General features: G+C 39.7%; 1 protein-coding gene across 1 annotated transcript in view; it reads right to left on the bottom strand.

Moving 5' to 3' along the window:
* The window catches only part of LOC145876363 (uncharacterized), a 59,234-nt gene extending 41,494 nt beyond the window's left edge, over positions 1-17,740 (bottom strand). The window contains exon 1 of the transcript XR_014391514.1: positions 17,167-17,740. The gene's annotated coding sequence lies outside the window, so the exon portion shown is untranslated. The remainder of the gene's footprint in view (positions 1-17,166) is intronic.
* Positions 17,741-18,846: the final 1,106 nt, after the last annotated feature.

Below are 18,846 nucleotides of genomic sequence, written 5' to 3'. Positions count from 1 at the left end.
GTGGACGAGAGTTCTAGAAGCTAGTGGGTTTTAGGAAGACGAGAGTTCTAGAAGCTAGTGAGTTTTAGGAAGACGAGAGTTCTAGAAGCTAGTGAGTTTTAGGAAGAGGAGAGTTCTAGAAGCTAGTGAGTTTTAGGAAGACGAGAGTTCTAGAAGCTAGTGAGTTTTAGGAAGAGAGTTCTAGAAGCTAGTGAGTTTTAGGAAGACGAGAGTTCTAGAAGCTAGTGAGTTTTAGGAAGACGAGAGTTCTAGAAGCTAGAATTGTAGGATTCTATAGAAAGAAAAAGGATAAAAAAATTATACGTGTAATAAATAATTATTATTTTGTTTTCTTGTTTTTATTTGTTGATTGTATATTATTATTTAGAAATACGTGTTTTTTCTTGTTTTTAATTGTTGACATCCAGTAGACACCATGTTTATATTGTAGAAGGTGAAGCATTGTAGATGATTAAGTGAAATGGAAGTTGTAGAGATACTCTGAATGATCGGCTATGAAAAGCCAACTGACATTTACTCCTGAGGTGCTGACCTGTTGCACCCTCGACAACCACTGTGATTATTATTATTTGACCCTGCTGGTCATCTATGAACATTTGAACATCTTGGCCATGTTCTGTTCTAATCTCCACCCGGCACAGCCAGAAGAGGACTGGCCACCCCTCATAGCCTGGTTCCTCTCTAGGTTTCTTCCTAGGTTTTGGCCTTTCTAGGGAGTTTTTCCTAGCCACCGTTCTTCTACACCTGCATTGCTTGCTGTTTGGGGTTTTAGGCTGGGTTTCTGTACAGCACTTTGAGATATCAGCTGATGTAAGAAGGGCTTTATAAATACATTTGATTTGATTGATTGATTGATTGATTGTACAACTGAATGCATTCAACTGAAATGTGTCTTGGGTACATATTGGTGTCGCCTGGTTAGTCAGTATGTGTTACACCTGTGCTGGCTTGTCCATCTCGTTAGTGGGAAGGTGTTTCACCTGAGCTGGTCCAGGTTCTATTTAAGAGTGTCTGGCCCAGTGCTCCAGTTGTCTTGATACATGTGGAGAGTCAACACCTTTAGTTGCTCCACCTTTTTGGTTTGCTTCCTGTCTTTAAGTTTGGTGTGGGTTTTTCTTTTGTTTGCCTCTTCTTGGGCAGATTTAGTGGGTCTCATGGTGGGTGTCTTTTAGGTCCCAGTTGTTGTTACTAGTCAACTTCCAGTGGACACCCCCATAGTGTCTTTCAGAGCCCCTCCTAAAAAACAAGTTATATTTTGGGTTGGATATTGCATCATATTGTTGATATTTTAATCAATGGCATTTCCTTACAATGCTCATTAGTCTTTCAGTTGTTATTGTTTTTTATCCTCATATTTGTGTACTAAATATTTCTGATTATTTTCATAGTTTTTTCCTGTGAAGCCATTGTGTTGCATCCATGTCTGACATGTGCTGTATAAATAAAGCTTGATTTGATTTGAACACATTGTAAAACAAATTTACCCAATGACTGACCAATCAACAAACTATTGGTCCACCTTAGTATGAAAAACTGTATCAATCCCACTTTTCCAGCCTGCTGAAGGTGTGGTGGAGTGGTAAACACCACCCCCGGCTCTACCAGGGGCTTGAGGTGGTCTCCCACAGCTCTGCTTATGTCATGTTCTGTGGCCTTGCTGTTCCATTTATTGACTGCCCCTGCAACACAGAAACACATTTAGTCATATTATATACAACACTCAAAGTAATGGATATGTAGCATCTACAGCCTCAGTTACACCTGGCACCTAAATGTGACTTCTGTCATCTGATCACTCCAAGCTGCATTAGGTTCAGATCTACCAGGATGGGCCTTTGACATAGTCTGGACGCAGTCAGGCCACTGAATATGCATAAGCAATGTAAAGAGGTGGGGTGAATGAGGGGAAAAGTACATTTGACACAAATTACCTTCATAATAAATCAAATGTTGTTGGTCACATACAGGTGTTCAGCAGATGTTATTGCAGGTGTAGTGAAATGCTTGTCCTTCTAGTTCCCACAGTGCAGTAATATCTAACAATTAATATCTAACAATTTCACAACAAATACCTAATACACCTATATCTAAGTAAAGGAATGGAATTAGGAATATATAAATATATGGATAAACAATGTCAGAGCAGCATAGACTGAGATACAGTTTATACATATGAGATGAGAAATGATATGCAAACATTATTAAAGTGACTAGTGTTCCATTTATTAACTAGTATAGTACTACTAGAGCAGCATAGACTGAGATACAGTGGGGGGGAAAAGTATTTGATTTTGTACGTTTGCCCACTTACACTTTCACTGACAAAGAAATGATCAGTCTATCATTTTAATGGTTTATTTGAACAGTGAGAGACAGAATAACAACAACAAAAAATCCTGAAAAACGCATGTCAAAAATGTTATAAATTGATTTGCATTTTAATGAGTGAAATAAGTATTTGACCCCTTTAACTTGTTGTCTGAAGATAAAATGTACATTTTACTGAACTGCGTCCAGTCAGCAGATGGACTAGATGCCTCTTAGGCCGCCCATTGTGACTCCGTCAAGAATTCAGCAGAGCAAGTTTGTATGAAGGTCTGGTTCTTAAATGGGTACATAGTTCAATAGTAATATCCTCTAAAACGCTCTGGTGACAAACTTTACTGCCCTGTTTCCAGTTGTCCACATGGCTGGAAGAATCTATTCAAGTAAGTAAGTAAATAGATTTTGAAAATGTAAAAAAAACCGATGTATTATTAGCTAACTAGCTACAGTGCAGGCTAACTCAGATGAGCTGCTAAATGAGCAAACATTATTAAAGGGCCAATGATTTCATGATGCCTGTTTACCAGTCTGATGGCCTGGAGATAGAAGCTGTTTAACAGTCTGATGGCCTGGAGATAGAAGCTGTTTAACAGTCTGATGGTCTGGAGATAGAAGCTGTTTAACAGTCTGATGGTCTGGAGATAGAAGCTGTTTAACAGTCTGATGGCCTGGAGATAGAAGCTGTTTATCAGTCTGATGGTCTGGAGATAGAAGCTGTTTAACAGTCTGATGGCCTGGAGATAGAAGCTGTTTATCAGTCTGATGGTCTGGAGATAGAAGCTGTTTAACAGTCTGATGGCCTGGAGATAGAAGCTGTTTATCAGTCTGATGGCCTGGAGATAGAAGCTGTTTAACAGTCTGATGGCCTGGAGATAGAAGCTGTTTAGCAGTCTGATGGCCTGGAGATAGAAGCTGTTTAGCAGTCTGATGGCCTGGAGATAGAAGCTGTTTTTCAGTCTTTCAGTTCCAGCTTTGATGCACCTGTACTGACCTCGCCTTCTGGATGATAGCAGGCTGAACAGGCAGTGGCTCGGGTAATAACAAAGAATGAAATGTGTGTGCCTGAGGGGAAATTAACTTTCATACAGCCAAAAGGGGTGAGAAATTACACCCATATCAGTGGACAATTTGCACTAATGTAAATAAACATAGATGATGGAACATATTCCCTTTAGCTGACGTGATGAACCACTAAGGGGACATAAATATTTACCATCTAAACCATGTGTGACCTCTCACCTCTCTGGCTGTAGAAGTGATCTTCCTAACCAGTCCCTCAACAGCTCTCTGACTGAGCTCCACCCTCACTGGGTCTTCAGAGGAGAGGAAGGCTGAGGAGGGATGGAAGGATGAATGGATCAGTCAGTCAATAAAGTGTAGAGCTGCTGTCTATGCTGTCTGACAAAATCACTATTTTAGTAGTTCATTAAATTAAATAAGGCTTTATGACTGCTGAATACCAACTATCAATCACTTAGATCATGTATTTTCAGGTAGAGATACATCCTTGGGACGTCCCTAACCCGTTGAAGTTGACATTTAAAATGGTTAAGGTAGGGGTTAAGGTTAGGGTTTAGGGTAGGGATGTACCAAGGATCCCAGATATCATTGACCATTGTGCATTATTCTGTCTCTTTTACATAGCAGGTGATGGGTTCTGACTTCTGAACTTGAAAATATTAAATATCCTTATTATGTGAAATTGTATGAAACAATAATGTATGTTGATGCTAATATGATGTACAATATTCCATCATGTTTCTATCTGATAACAACAGAGTAATATATTTAATATGACAAATACTATTTTTTTTATAGTTTCACTAATTCATTTTAATTAACTTAATCATTATGAGTCAACATCAGTTCACCGTCTCACCTCATACTGTATTGGAGCAGCAGCAGCTGACTGCCCAGTTCAACATCAGTTCACCGTCTCACCTCATACTGTATTGGAACAGCAGCAGCTGACTGCCCAGTTCAACATCAGTTCACCGTCTCACCTCATACTGTATTGGAGCAGCAGCAGCTGACTGCCCAGTTCAACATCAGTTCACCGTCTCACCTCATACTGTATTGGAGCAGCAGCAGCTGACTGCCCGGTTCACCGTCTCACCTCATACTGTATTGGAGCAGCAGCAGCTGACTTGAACTTCGGAATTACAACTGAAAACGATGGTGACAAGTTTGGATGCGACAACAGTTAAAAAGGTTAAGTTGGGTTGATGTTTGGCTCTGAATATGTCTCGAAATAATTTATATAATAATATAACATACTAACAATGAATAACGAAGACAATGATGGTTTTCTGTGAATAGCTTCCATAACGTTACTATAGTTAATGAACGTAAATATTATAAAGCCGGGTTTGACCGTCGGCATTGTATGAGCTACAGTACAGTACCGTTAGCTAGCTAGCTAACGTTATGTCCTAACTAGGCACAACTAGGTTTGGATTATTTCCTCAACTATATTCTTTACCATATATTGTATATCGTTTCCATAAAGACAATATGGCTTTACACTCATTAACGTAAGTTTCCAATCTAGAGCAGTTCTCACTTTTGTGATAATGAACTAGCTAACGTTAGCTTTGTTAACTAACTAACTAACTAACTAACTAAGGACGGTGACCTGTCCAGACCAGATGTTACAACGAACTGAATCGTCAATGGAGGTCTTCCTCTTTATATAGCCTGCTACAGCATGCAATACTATTAACTCACAAGGGGGTATAACGTTACATGTACAATACTATCCCATTTTGGAAACGTTACATGTACAATACTATCCCATTTTGGAAACGTTACATGTACAATACTATCCCATTTTGGAAACGTTACATGTCCGCCCCCTTGTGGAGGGAAATTAATATCTTAGATGGTAGCTGTAGATGGGATTCAAATGCATAATGGTATTAATACAGTGTCTAGACTACCTCTTTTGTATAAATGCCCTTCAGAATCCAAACACAGTATTGCCACGCAGCAAAATGTTGCGTATAATCTTTCAAGTCAGCCTGATAAAATATTGAACAATTTGTGTACAAAGATATCTTGAAATGTGATATTATGCCTGTATGGCAGTACTGTTACTGTATGGCAGTACTGTATTGGCTAGTGCTTTCTCCAATATGTTCTTCTATTTTACATTGTATGTCGATGTCATTTATCTTTCAACATTTATTTAATAAATCAAATTTATTTTCAAATCAAATGTATTTATATAGCCCTTCGTACAGCAGCTGATATCTCAAAGTGCTGTACAGAAACCCAGCCGAAAACCCCAAACAGCAAGCAATGCATGTGAAAGAAGCACGGTGGCTAGGAAAAACTCCCTAGGAAAAACTCCCTAGAAAGGCCAAAACCTAGGAAGAAACCTAGAGAGGAACCAGGCTATGAGGGGTGGCCAGTCCTCTTCTGGCTGTGCCGGGTGGATATTATAACAGAACATGGTCAAGATGTTAAAATGTTCATAAATGACCAGCATGGTCAAATAATAAAAATCATAGTAGTTGTCGAGGGTGCAACAAGCACGTCCGGTGAACAGGTCAGGGTTCCGTAGCTGCAGGAAGAACAGTTGAAACTGGAGCAGCAGCATGGCCAGGTGGACTGGGGACAGCAAGGAGTCATCATGCCAGGTTGTCCCGAGGCATGGTCCTAGGGCTCAGGTCCTCCGAGAGAAAGAAAGAAAGAGAGAATTAGAGAGAGCATATTTAAATTCACACAGGACACCGGATAAGACAAGAGAAATACTCCAGATGTAACAGACTGACCCTAGCGCCCCGACACAAACTACTGCAGCATAAATACTGGAGGCTGAGACAGGAGGGTCTCAGCCTCCATAATATATATATATATGTTTTTTAAAGACTATTCTTTGACACATTTTCTCTTCCTTTGAAATTCTTATAGGACAGAACATGGACACAATGCAATTGGGATTAAGAAGAAGGTACAGATATGATGTAGGACAGCTGCATTTGAAGTGTACATTTAACCTACATAGCAGTCAATACAAACTGAAATCTATTAGCGTACAAATGTGTGCAAATGATCTTTTCAGATCTTCTCAGAAATGAATCAAGTCCATGGAATGGATATAGACAAAAAGATAATTCAAGGACTATCAGAGGTAGAGAGGCGAGGCAGGGGTGAGGACATCATCCTGCTATTTTGACAGTCCCTGAAGGACAATACAGAAGAGGTATATCTGCTCTTATTCCTTCCCTTTCTCTAATGTATTTTGTAATAAAATTAGCAAGTGTAGTAAGATCATTGCTTTACTTTACTAGGACTGGAGACCACAGCAGCGATTCTGCTCTTGCCCTACCTCTTCAATGAGGACCCGAGTGGCCTTTATGTCCGTGACAAGGTATGTCTATGCACCAATCATCTGTTTCTTTATAAACATAGGTGTGCATGCTGATATAAAACTACAGCTGAACATTTGTTATGTTCTTTGTTAATTGTTTGTGTATTAATCTTTTCTTACTTTTGTTGACACAGATTTCACCGCTCTTCACTCCTTTACTGCACATCGGTGGAAATCCATTCCACCATGAGAGTGAAATCCCGCTGGCCTTTGATGGGGAGAACATCCAGGCCCTCGAGGACGTCCCCCATGGGACTTGGGGCTCTGCTACGACTGGATTTTTATTTTCCCTTAAATTTCCCAAAAATGTCAGAAAAACACTTATGTTGTTAAGTGACTTTGTTCTGGGGATCAGAGAAGTTGGGGTGAAGTTACCAGGGCCGGTCATAAAGATGGAAAACTTCCTAACATAACTAAGTGGATATGATATACACACTAAAGCTGAAAAATCTGTATTTAGCATCAAGTCTACAATGTTGTTAGTTGACCTGTGAATCATTTTTAATGTTGTTTTTATTGTACATCATTATTATTGTTGCAATATTGTAATTTGTTTTGTTTGGTAAATTGTTTTGTAAATATTAATTCATATTTGTGGTGGCACTAAATAAACAATGAATTATTTAAATCAATACTGTCAATATTGTTATTATTAATATTAAAATGTGTTTTTATAATGGAGGGAGGGTGGACAGGGAGTTAAAAAAATTAACCCCAAAAGGTTATTTGAGGAACCATGATAAGGGGTTCTTCAAAGAACTTAGAGGTTCCCACAAAAGGTTCTTCAAATAACTTTTAGGGGTTCCCCCACAGTTTCAATTTGAAGAACCCCTACAGGATACTCCAGGAACCTTTACTTTTTAGAGTGTATATTGATAAAAGTCACCTGGTCCGAGAGACATTTACATAGTTATACATGTATAAACCAATTTGGGGTGAAATAGCGGCCACAACAGACAGACCTGATATCGACCATAATTCGACGTCCTTGGACGTCACGTGCTGAGTAGGTATGACCAAAGTTATTCTATTTGTCTACACTTGTAGTACATTTTTACACTATAATAAATGTTTATGATGCCACATCATCCGTTTTCAAAGGGAGTCGTTGGTTTTTAGTGGCAGTCGCTTTTGAGCTTTTTGTCTGAAAGTATTTTCTCAACTGCGATACCAACTCCAGTCAGCAGATGGCGATGTGCGTCTTTCAGGTGATTCTGCCACTGTGACGTATAATCTAGTGGACAGGACGCTTGTTCAGCATCAACAGCTAGTCAGCCACCTTGGTTCACTCTAACTTTATGGAAAAAGGTTTATTCAATAAATCTAGCAACTCCTCTCATACTGGGAAGAACCCCCCCACAGGCCTTAAGGGCAGTTTTATTTCAAATGTAGTACCTGGATGGAGAAAATCCAATAAGCGTTTTATAGTTACATCGTTAGGGTAACTTAACCTAAAGTGGACACACTCCCATCAGTTTCTGAGACAACTGCCCAGACTTTGTAGACAGTTTAATAATGCTTAAAACTCATCTTTATCAAATGATCCATTAAAGATACCAACTCAAAACCTACGTTCGTCTACATATGGATTGTTTAAATTGAATCTAATTATATTCCCAGTATTACTTCATCAAATCTCTAGTAATCATTATACACGCATACAATTCATCATATTTTCATATATTCACAGAATCCATATAAAACGTAAGAAATTCTCAGGTACTCACAACAACCATTCCATTTGCTTTTTCAAGGACTCTCCAAACATACTCCCAGCAGAACAAAAAATTAACTTTTGTTTCCCGGACAATGACCATGGGATCCTCAACGGTTCTCTAACCTCCCAGAGACCACGGCAAAATCAAGCCTCCCAGGAACTATAGACCTTCCGCTGCTTTCTAAAATATCATCCCGCTTATTATCCACATTTCAATCATCTGATTCAGCATATTTCTATGTTACTATCCAAACGTCAGATTAAGACTCATATCACAGTCACACAACTCTCATATCAGTCACACAACTCCCATATCACAGTCACACAACTCTCATATCACAGTCACACAACTCTCATATCACAGTCACACAACTCTCATATCACAGTCACACAACTCTCATATCACAGTCACACAACTCGCATATCACAGTCACACAACTCTCATATCACAGTCACACAACTCTCATATCACAGTCACACAACTCTCATATCACAGTCACACAACTCTCATATCACAGTCACAACTCTCATATCACAGTCACACAACTCTCATACCAGTCACACAACTCTATCACAGTCACACAACTCTCATATCACAGTCACACAATGCTATTCCCAAACATACCTAATCAATTAGTTGTTTTTCAACAATATTTTAACCTGCAGGAATATTTTCACATTTCTATCTCATGGTTAGTTCCTAGGATAATGTAAGTCATACATTTACATCTCTCAATACTTCTAAAATGGGGTCCAGGTTTAAAACAATTACAGGTGCACCTTACTATCTTATACTATATCATAAATGGTCTTAACTAGTAAACACAGATTCTAGTTTTCATCCAGTTCACACCTCCACACAGGAATACACACAGAGCCTACGAGGATTTTCTAAAATCTCCACTTTGCGTGTTTCGCTCACCTCATTCTTTTTTAAAAATTAGGTTTGAGTTGTGGTATCCACTCAGATCAAAGGTGGGTTCATCTGCTCCGTTCCCGAAGTCTCCCTGAGATCCCAAGTTAGAGGGATCCCTCGTGCACCATTTACCCAGGTCATCAGGAGTCAGGTCATTTACCCAGGTCGTCAGGTCATTTACCCAGGTCATCAGGAGCCAGGTCATTTACCCAGGTCATCAGGTCATTTACCCAGGTCATCAGGAGTCAGGTCATTTACCCAGGTCGTCAGGAGTCAGGTCATTTACCCAGGTCGTCAGGAGTCAGGTCATTTATCCAGGTCATCAGGAGCCAGGTAATTTACCCAGGTCGTCAGGAGCCAGGTCATTTACCCAGGTCATCAGGAGTCAGGTCATTTACCCAGGTCGTCAGGAGTCAGGTCATTTACCCAGGTCATCAGGAGCCAGGTCATTTACCCAGGTCATCAGGAGCCAGGTCATTTACCCAGGTCATCAGGAGCCAGGTCATTTACCCAGGTCGTCAGGAGTCAGGTCATTGACCCAGGTCATCAGGAGTCAGGTCAAGATTCACATCCCCATCGCCAAATGTGGAGGTTAATTTCTTTAATATCAATTGAGGAAACAAACTTATCACACAAGTCAGCGTTATTCTAAAACTAAATCTTTATTCACTTATTAATACGGGAGCAGGTCAATACAACACACATATAAAGTGAATCAATTGAGTGTTCTACGAAAATGATGGCTGGTCGACAAATCACCCCCAGATGATTCATTGAGAGATGAATCACCACCAGATGATTCGTTGAGAGATGAATCACCCCCAGATGATTCGTTGAGAGCCCCGAGACAAAAGTACAAAGGTCTTTTACAGCCAAGATACACCCCTTTCAACCTACATGACCAACAACAGATGTATAGAACGGGTCACAAGGTTAAGATTTGTATGAAAGATACTTATAATTCTCAGCAGACAGTATCTGCTGTAGAAACAGTACTCTTTGTGTAGAGACCAGGGTCTGGCCCTGGGGTCATCTCTCCCTGGTACCATATCGAACAGAAACATTAACTCGTGCTCTGGAATGCGGTCTCTTTAGGTTTTATCACCCAAAAGACATTGTAAATCTCCTGTCAGTGTTTTCTCCCAGAGGCCCATCCTCAGTAGAACACACAGACACAATAGTTCTAAGAACCCTCTATTCTGTTGCATAAAACAACCATTTGATGCAATAAAAGTATTATAACATAATCTTGCAGTTTTGCTCTCAGTGTCCACTGAAAGTTGACTAGTAACAACAACTGGGACATAAAAGACACCCACCATGAGACCCACTAAATCTGCCCAAGAAGAGGAAAACAAAAGAAAAACCCACACCAAACTTAAAGACAGGAAGTAAACCAAAAAGGTGGAGCAACTAAAGGTGTTGACTCTCCACATGTATCAAGACAACTGGAGCACTGGGCCAGACACTCTTAAATAGAACCTGGACCAGCTCAGGTGAAACACCTTCCCACTAACGAGATGGACAAGCCAGCACAGGTGTAACACATACTGACTAACGAGGTGACACCAATCAGTGCGTCCTACGTGCTAACGAGCTAGACGGGCTAACGAGCTAGACGTGCTAACGAGCTAGACGTGCTAACGAGCTAGACGTGCTAACGGGCTAGACGTGCTAACGAGCTAGACGTGCTAACGAGCTAGACGTGCTAACGAGCTAGACGTGCTAACGAGCTAAAGTTCAACCTCAAAACATAAATGGAAAAACCAAAGCCTGTAACACCTTCCCCTTTAAGACAACAAATATATCCTATATTTTTGTTGGAAAAGTTTGCTCACCACCAACAGAAAACAACTTCCATTTCACATTATAATCAACTACAATGCTGTCAACAATTAAAAACAAGAAAAAAACACGTATTTCTAAATAATAATATACAATAGTATTATTTATTTCATTTTATTCTTTATAGAATCCGAAAAATCACTAGCTTCTAGAACTCTCGTCCACTTTTCATTTAACCTTTATTTAATTAGGCAAGTCAGTTAAGAACAAATTATTATCGACAATGACGGCCTAGGAACAGTGGGTTCAACATATTTTTACCTTGTCAGCTCGGGGATTCGATCCAGCAACTTTTTGGTTACTGGCTCAACGCTCTAACCACTAGGCTACTTGGAAGTACGTTGAAATTAAGTTGTTTTCAAGTAATTTAACTACAACCGAACGAATATAGGACATCGGGCATAGGCTTCTTTTCAAAGACATTTTGCTAGATGGGATAGCCCCAATGTCAAAACACAGTTTTCAATAACAAATACGCAGAAACAGTTTGTGATATATTGAAAAACTAAACATATAATGTGCTATATACACAAACATCTGCCACAATAATCATATTACTTGTATTTTTTTGACAAGTAGCAATAAATCACTGATATCGTCAGGGGGGAAATCAGGTTGTACATGTTGTTGAAACTAACACAAATAAAAAAACACATGGAAATGGAGATATATTTTACCTCACTGGTTAGAGGACAACCTACAGAAGACAGTCAGCTACATTTTGGAGTGATGCATTTAAATGTAGGGATCGCTAAACAAAGGAATGCAACACATTTGTCATCACTCATCGATATCACGATGAGATCAATTGTGAGAGAGGGAGATGAGGTTGCACGTCCTGTTAAAACTAACAGCTCAAAAACCACACGGAATCTGGGAATAATGTGTACATCCCTGGTCAGAGGACAATTTGTAGAAAACAGCTAGCTACCTTTTGAAGTGTTGCATTTTGATTCAAGTGGGTCACCAATATGGTAAGTGTAACAGAACTCTTTTTGTGTTAGTCACTTTTTGTTAAATCTCATAAATAGTAACTCTTCCATTTCAGAGCCTGGATTTTCCCCCTGAGGCTAATATCCATATCATGTTGAAATCAATAGAACAGGGGACAAACGTTTAGGGTTCTACATTGTGACATCATTAAAATACTCCTTCTACAATGTTTAAACATTCTACATTGTGACATTAATTCATTGATATCATGAAACAACTCCATGTATTTTCTGATGTTTAATCAGAGATCTTTTACTAGAGTATCTCTTCTCACATTGATTACAGCTATAAGGTTTCTCTCCTGTGTGTGTTCTATGGTGTCTAGTCAGCATGCTAGAACAAGTAAAACTCTTCCCACATTGAGCACAGCTATAAGGTTTCTCTACCGTGTGTGTTTTCTGGTGGTATATCAGGCTGCTTAGCAGAGTAAAACTCTTCCCACATTGATTACAGCCAAAAGGTTTCTCTCCTGTGTGTGTTCTCTGGTGTGCTGTCAGGCCGCCAGGTGAAGCAAAACTCTTCCCACATTCATCACAGCTACATGGTTTCTTTCCTGTGTGTGTTCTCTGGTGTGATATCAGGGCGATTAAAATAGGAAAACTCCTCCCACATTGATCACAACTGTAAGTTCTCTCTCTTGTGTGTGTTCTCTGGTGTGATATCAGGCTGGTTGACAGAGGAAAACTCTTCCCACAGTCAGAGCAGAAGTAAGGTTTCTCTCTTGTGTGATTTCTCAGGTGTATTTTAGTTCTGATGAAGATTTAAAACATTTCCCACAATCAGAGCAGCAGTAAGAATTATCACTTGTGTGAATTCTCCGGTGTAGTTTAATGCCTGATGAGGTGCATCTTTTCCCACAGTCAAAGCAGCGGTGAGATCTTTTCCCTGTGGTTCTCCGCTGGTGTTTCTTGAGGTGTTCTGATGTGGAGAGACTCTTCTCTGCCTCTGTCAGCATCATGAGGTTGTTGAGGCTCCCCAGAGGATCCACGATAGTCACGTCTCTCTCCTGTGTGAACAACAAAGTCAGACAGATGGTTAAAGGCCCACAACAGCGGTAATCCACTGTAAAAGGTGATGCCAACAGCGGAGCCATGATGTTGTACAACAATTGACGTCTGTAATGAATGTAATGATTACTTGACATTTGTCTTAAAATGAGCAAGAAGTCATATTTTGTCTTGTTTTCACATTAGTAGTAACATCGATGATTGTAGGCTAGAAATAAGTTATTCATGTTGTTGAAACTCTAAGCAGTGTGCCAGACGACTTTTGGTCTCCAATATAGGCCCCTTTCTGTGTTTGCTAAAATTGCCAAAACTGACGCATCTTGCGGGGTCAGGTGAAAAATGGGTGTCTGATTATTTCTGGCTGGGTACTCTCCTGACAATCTAATGTTTTGCTTTCGTTGTAAAGCCTTTTTGAAATCGGACAGTGTGGTTAGATAAAGGAGAGTCTTGTCTTTAAAATGGTGTAAAATAGTCATATGTTTGAAAAATGGAAGTTTTCGGATTTTTGAGGAATTTGTAATTCGTGCCACGCCCTATCATTGGATATTGGAGCAGGTGTTCCGCTAGCGGAACGTCTAGATGTAAGAGGTTAAGAGTGTGCTCCTAATCTCAGCTCGTTACCTGTATAAAAGACACCTGGGAGCCAGAAATCTTTCTGATTGAGAGGGGGTAGCGGAACATCTAGATGTAACAGGTTAATATCTCAATGTTCAAAGTTTAGCCCGAATCCAACAATAGTCATAAAGTTACACTCCCTTTCAACTTCGGTACAACATACTATGGGGAAATACAATCATTCCTCAATGCCGACCCAAACGGATACTAAATGAAACGGCCCCTGGCAGACCACCCAGACCTGACCCCGCAAGATGCGTCGTTGTCAATTTATTAATTGTCTTTTGTTTGAAACACTCCTGTCAATGTTGAGTAAGGACGCACACCTGAATACGCATATAGAAGTAGGACTAGTCTACCTGGCCTGTGTGCAAATGTAGGCCTATAAATGTGCCCATTTGTGGATGTCTGATAGTATTTCTGATTGTCTTAATGCACCACCACTAATGAGTTGTGGAGCTTCTCAAAACAAATGTTTCTTCACCTCAAACAGCAAGTGCACCTCAGTGACGCTCAAGGTCCTAAACGATATCTTAACCGCCATCGATAAGAAACAATACTGTGCAGCCGTATTCATTGACCTGGCCAAGGCTTTCGACTCTGTCAGTTACCACATTCTTATTGGCAGACTGAACAGCATTGGTTTCTCAAATGATTGCCTCGCCTGGTTCAACAACTACTTCTCTGATAGAGTTCAGTGTGTCAAATCGGAGGGCCTGTGGTCCGGACCTCTGGCAGTTTCTATGGGGGTGCCACAGGTTTCAATTCTTGGGCCGACTCTCTTCTCTGTATACATCAATGATGTTGCTCTTGCTGCTGGTGAGTCTCTGATCCACCTCTACGCAGACGACACCATTCTGTATATTTCTGGCCCTTCTTTGGACACTTTGTTAACAACCCTCCAGACAAGCTTCAATGCCATACAACTCTCCTTCCGTGGCCACCAACTGCTCTTAAATACAAGTAAAACTAAATGCATGGTCTTCAAACGATCGCTGCCTGCACCTGCCCGCCCGTCCAGCATCACTACTCTGGACGGTTCTGACTTAGAATATGTGGACAACTACAAATACCTAGGTGTCTGGTTAGACTGTAAACTCTCCTTCCAGACTCACTATAAGCATCTCCAATCCAAAGTTAAATCTAGAATTGGCTTCCTATTTCGCAACATAGCATCCTTCACTCATGCTGCCAAACATACCCTCATAAAACTGCCCATCCTACCGATCCTCGACTTCGGCGATGTCATTTACAAAATAGCCTCCAATACCCTACTCAATAAATTGGATGCAGTCTGTCACAGTGCCATCCGATTTGTCACCAAAGCCCCATATACTACCCACCACTGCGACCTGTACGCTCTCGTTGGCTGGCCCTCGCTTCATACTCGTCGCCAAACCCACTGGCTCCAGGTCATCTACAAGACCCTGCTAGGTAAAGTCCCCCCTTATCTCAGCTCACTGGTCACCATAGCAGCACCCACCTGTAGCACGCGCTCCAGCAGGTATATCTCTGGTCACCCCCAAAGCCAATTCCCCCTTCGGCCGCCTCTCCTTTCAGTTCTCTGCTGCCAGTGACTGGAACGAACTACAAAAATATCTAAAACTGGAAACACTTATCTCCCTCACTAGCTTTAAGCACCAGCTGTTAGAGCAGCTCACAGATCACTGCACCTGTACATAGCCCATCTATAATTTAGCCCAACTACCTCTTCCCCTACTCTATTTATATATTTAGCTCCTTTGCACCCCATTATTTCTACTTTGCACTTTCTTCCACTGCATATCTACCATTCCAGTGTTTTACTTGCTATATTGTATTTATTTTGCCACCATGGCCTTTTTTTGCCTTTACCTCCCTTATTTCACTTCATTTGCTCACATTGTATATAGACTTATTTTTCTACTGTATTATTGACTGTATGTTTGTTTTACTCCATGTGTAACTCTGTGTTGTTGTATGTTGTCGAACTGCTTTGCTTTATCTTGGCCAGGTCGCAATTGTAAATGAGAACTTGTTCTCAACTTGCCTACCTGGTTAAATAAAGGTGATTTAAAAAAAAATAATAATAAAAGATCAATGTCCCTGTTTTATTAGATAGTACTCACTGTATTTACTGGTGTTAATCAGATCAATGTCCCTGTTTTATTAGATAGTACTCACTGTATTTACTGGTGTTAATCAGATCAATGTCCCTGTTTTATTAGATAGTACTCACTGTATTTACTGGTGTTAATCAGATCAATGTCCCTGTTTTATAAGATAGTACTCACTGTATTTACTGGTGTTAATCAGATCAATGTCCCTGTTTTATTAGATAGTACTCACTGTATTTACTGGTGTTAATCAGATCAATGTCCCTGTTTTATTAGATAGTACTCACTGTATTTACTGGTGTTAATCAGATCAATGTCCCTGTTTTATTAGATAGTACTCACTGTATTTACTGGTGTTAATCAGATCAATGTCCCTGTTTTATTAGATAGTACTCACTGTATTTACTGGTGTTAATCAGATCAATGTCCCTGTTTTATTAGATAGTACTCACTGTATTTACTGGTGTTAATCAGATCAATGTCCCTGTTTTATAAGATAGTACTCACTGTATTCACGGGTGTTAATCAGATCAATGTCCCTGTTTTATAAGATAGTACTCACTGTATTTACTGGTGTTAAACAGATCAATGTCCCTGTTTTATAAGATAGTACTCACTGTATTTACTGGTGTTAAACAGATCAATGTCCCTGTTTTATAAGATAGTACTCACTGTATTCACGGGTGTTAATCAGATCAATGTCCCTGTTTTATAAGATAGTACTCACTGTATTTACTGGTGTTAATCAGATCAATGTCCCTGTTTTATAAGATAGTACTCACTGTATTTACTGGTGTTAATCAGATCAATGTCCCTGTTTCATAAGATAGTACTCACTGTATTTACTGGTGTTAATCAGATCAATGTCCCTGTTTTATAAGATAGTACTCACTGTATTCACGGGTGTTAATCAGATCAATGTCCCTGTTTTATTAGATAGTACTCACTGTATTTACTGGTGTTAATCAGATCAATGTCCCTGTTTTATTAGATAGTACTCACTGTATTTACTGGTGTTAATCAGATCAATGTCCCTGTTTTATTAGATAGTACTCACTGTATTTACTGGTGTTAATCAGATCAATGTCCCTGTTTTATTAGATAGTACTCACTGTATTTACTGGTGTTAATCAGATCAATGTCCCTGTTTTATTAGATAGTACTCACTGTATTTACTGGTGTTAATCAGATCAATGCCCCTGTTTTATTAGATAGTACTCACTGTATTTACTGGTGTTAATCAGATCAATGTCCCTGTTTTATTAGATAGTACTCACTGTATTTACTGGTGTTAATCAGCTCTCCAGTCTTCTCTTCTTCGTCCTCCTCTAATGTGACAGTAATCTCCCCCTCTTCATCCTTCATTCCAAAAACGTCTTCATCTTCTTTCACTTCATCCTCCACTCCAAAAACTGCATCTTCCTCCTCTTCTTTCACAGTAACATCCTCCTCCTTTCACTCTGAACGCGTCTTTCTCTTCTTTCACTGAAACGTCTTTCTCTTCTTCTTTCACGGTAACAGCCTCACCCTCTACTTGTTTTTGTATTGAAACAGCCTCCTCTTCCTCCTCCTCTTTCACGAGAGTTTCTTTCTCCGTCCAACAGACCTCCGCTTCTTTAGCAGGAGGAGAGTAGCTTAGTGAACTCATGGTCGGAGATAATAGCTAGTTAGCATTAGCGACTAGACTAGTGCTAACTTAACCAGCCAGCTAGCTGACTTACAACGTAAATATTACATAAAATGGAGTACTATGTTTAAATCACAGTGGCAATTAAACCACGAAATTGTCTTAAGAACTTGAATGTTCAGACTTTGTCGGCTAGCGAGCTACCGAGGTGGCTGCAGTTGTTGAAGAAGCGTTCCGTCCACTAGAATATACGTCACACTAGAAACATCGCCTGAAAGACACATGTCGCCATCTGCTGTCTGGAGGGAGGAAACGCAGTTGAGGAGGGAAAACTATTTTTATTCTTCATTGAATTATAATATTATAAAGCAGTTTAGGGAAACGTTTTTTTCCTCTCCATTAAATATGAATATTATATCAACACGTACAAAGAGCAACAAGTGTTGTTTGATTAGTTCAGATTTTTTTATGAGAATTTAAAACAAACTCTACATCTACTCCACATCTGTATTTCTGATTCAGTCAAATAACTACATATCAAAATAAGCACCTAGTTATTGATACCCTTGATAAAGATGAGAAAAAATTACTGTATAAAATAAATAAATAAACTTTACCCACTACCAGGATATTTTAGCCCAAAACCTGGTTACCTCTCTGCTAGGAGGCTGAGACTTGGCCATAAGTGGATCTTCCAGCAAGACACATCAACATCAAAGAAGAAATGGTTAATTGAGCACAAAATCAACATTTTTAATGGCCATCTCAGTCTTCGGACTTGAACTCCATTGAAAACCTGTGGTTTGAATTGAACAGCGCAGTCCACAAGCGCAGACTAAATAAATCAAGGACATGGAGAGATTCTGTATGGAGGAATGGTCTAAGATCCCACCCAATGTGTTCTCTAATCTCATAAAACATTTCAGTGTCATTATCCTCCCAAGGGGAGAGTGCTGGAGTATTGAAAACATGGGTAGCAATAATTCAGACCCCTGCCTTTTGAGAATTACATGTTAAACTAAATCTCTTTCTCTGAGCAATTGTATTAGTATAAAATAATATAATTTCCCTTTTTTTTGGTGTAACAATACATCATGTAGATGTATATAATGAACAGACTAGGTCTATACTGCTCCTACATGGTGTAACAATACATCATGTAGATGTATATAATGAACAGACTAGGTCTATACTGCTCCTACATGGTGTAACAATACATCATGTAGATGTACAGTGGGGGGAAAAAGTATTTGATCCCCTGCTGATTTTGTACATTTGCCCACTTACAAAGAAATAATCAGTCTATAATTTTAATAGTAGGTTTATTTGA

The sequence above is a fragment of the Salmo salar genome, unplaced genomic scaffold (assembly GCF_965601325.2).
Source record: "Salmo salar unplaced genomic scaffold, fSalSal1 ptg000578l, whole genome shotgun sequence".
NCBI lineage: Eukaryota > Metazoa > Chordata > Actinopteri > Salmoniformes > Salmonidae > Salmo > Salmo salar.
Note: the sequence above shows the minus strand (reverse complement) of the source record. Positions and strands in the feature narration are given on the sequence as shown.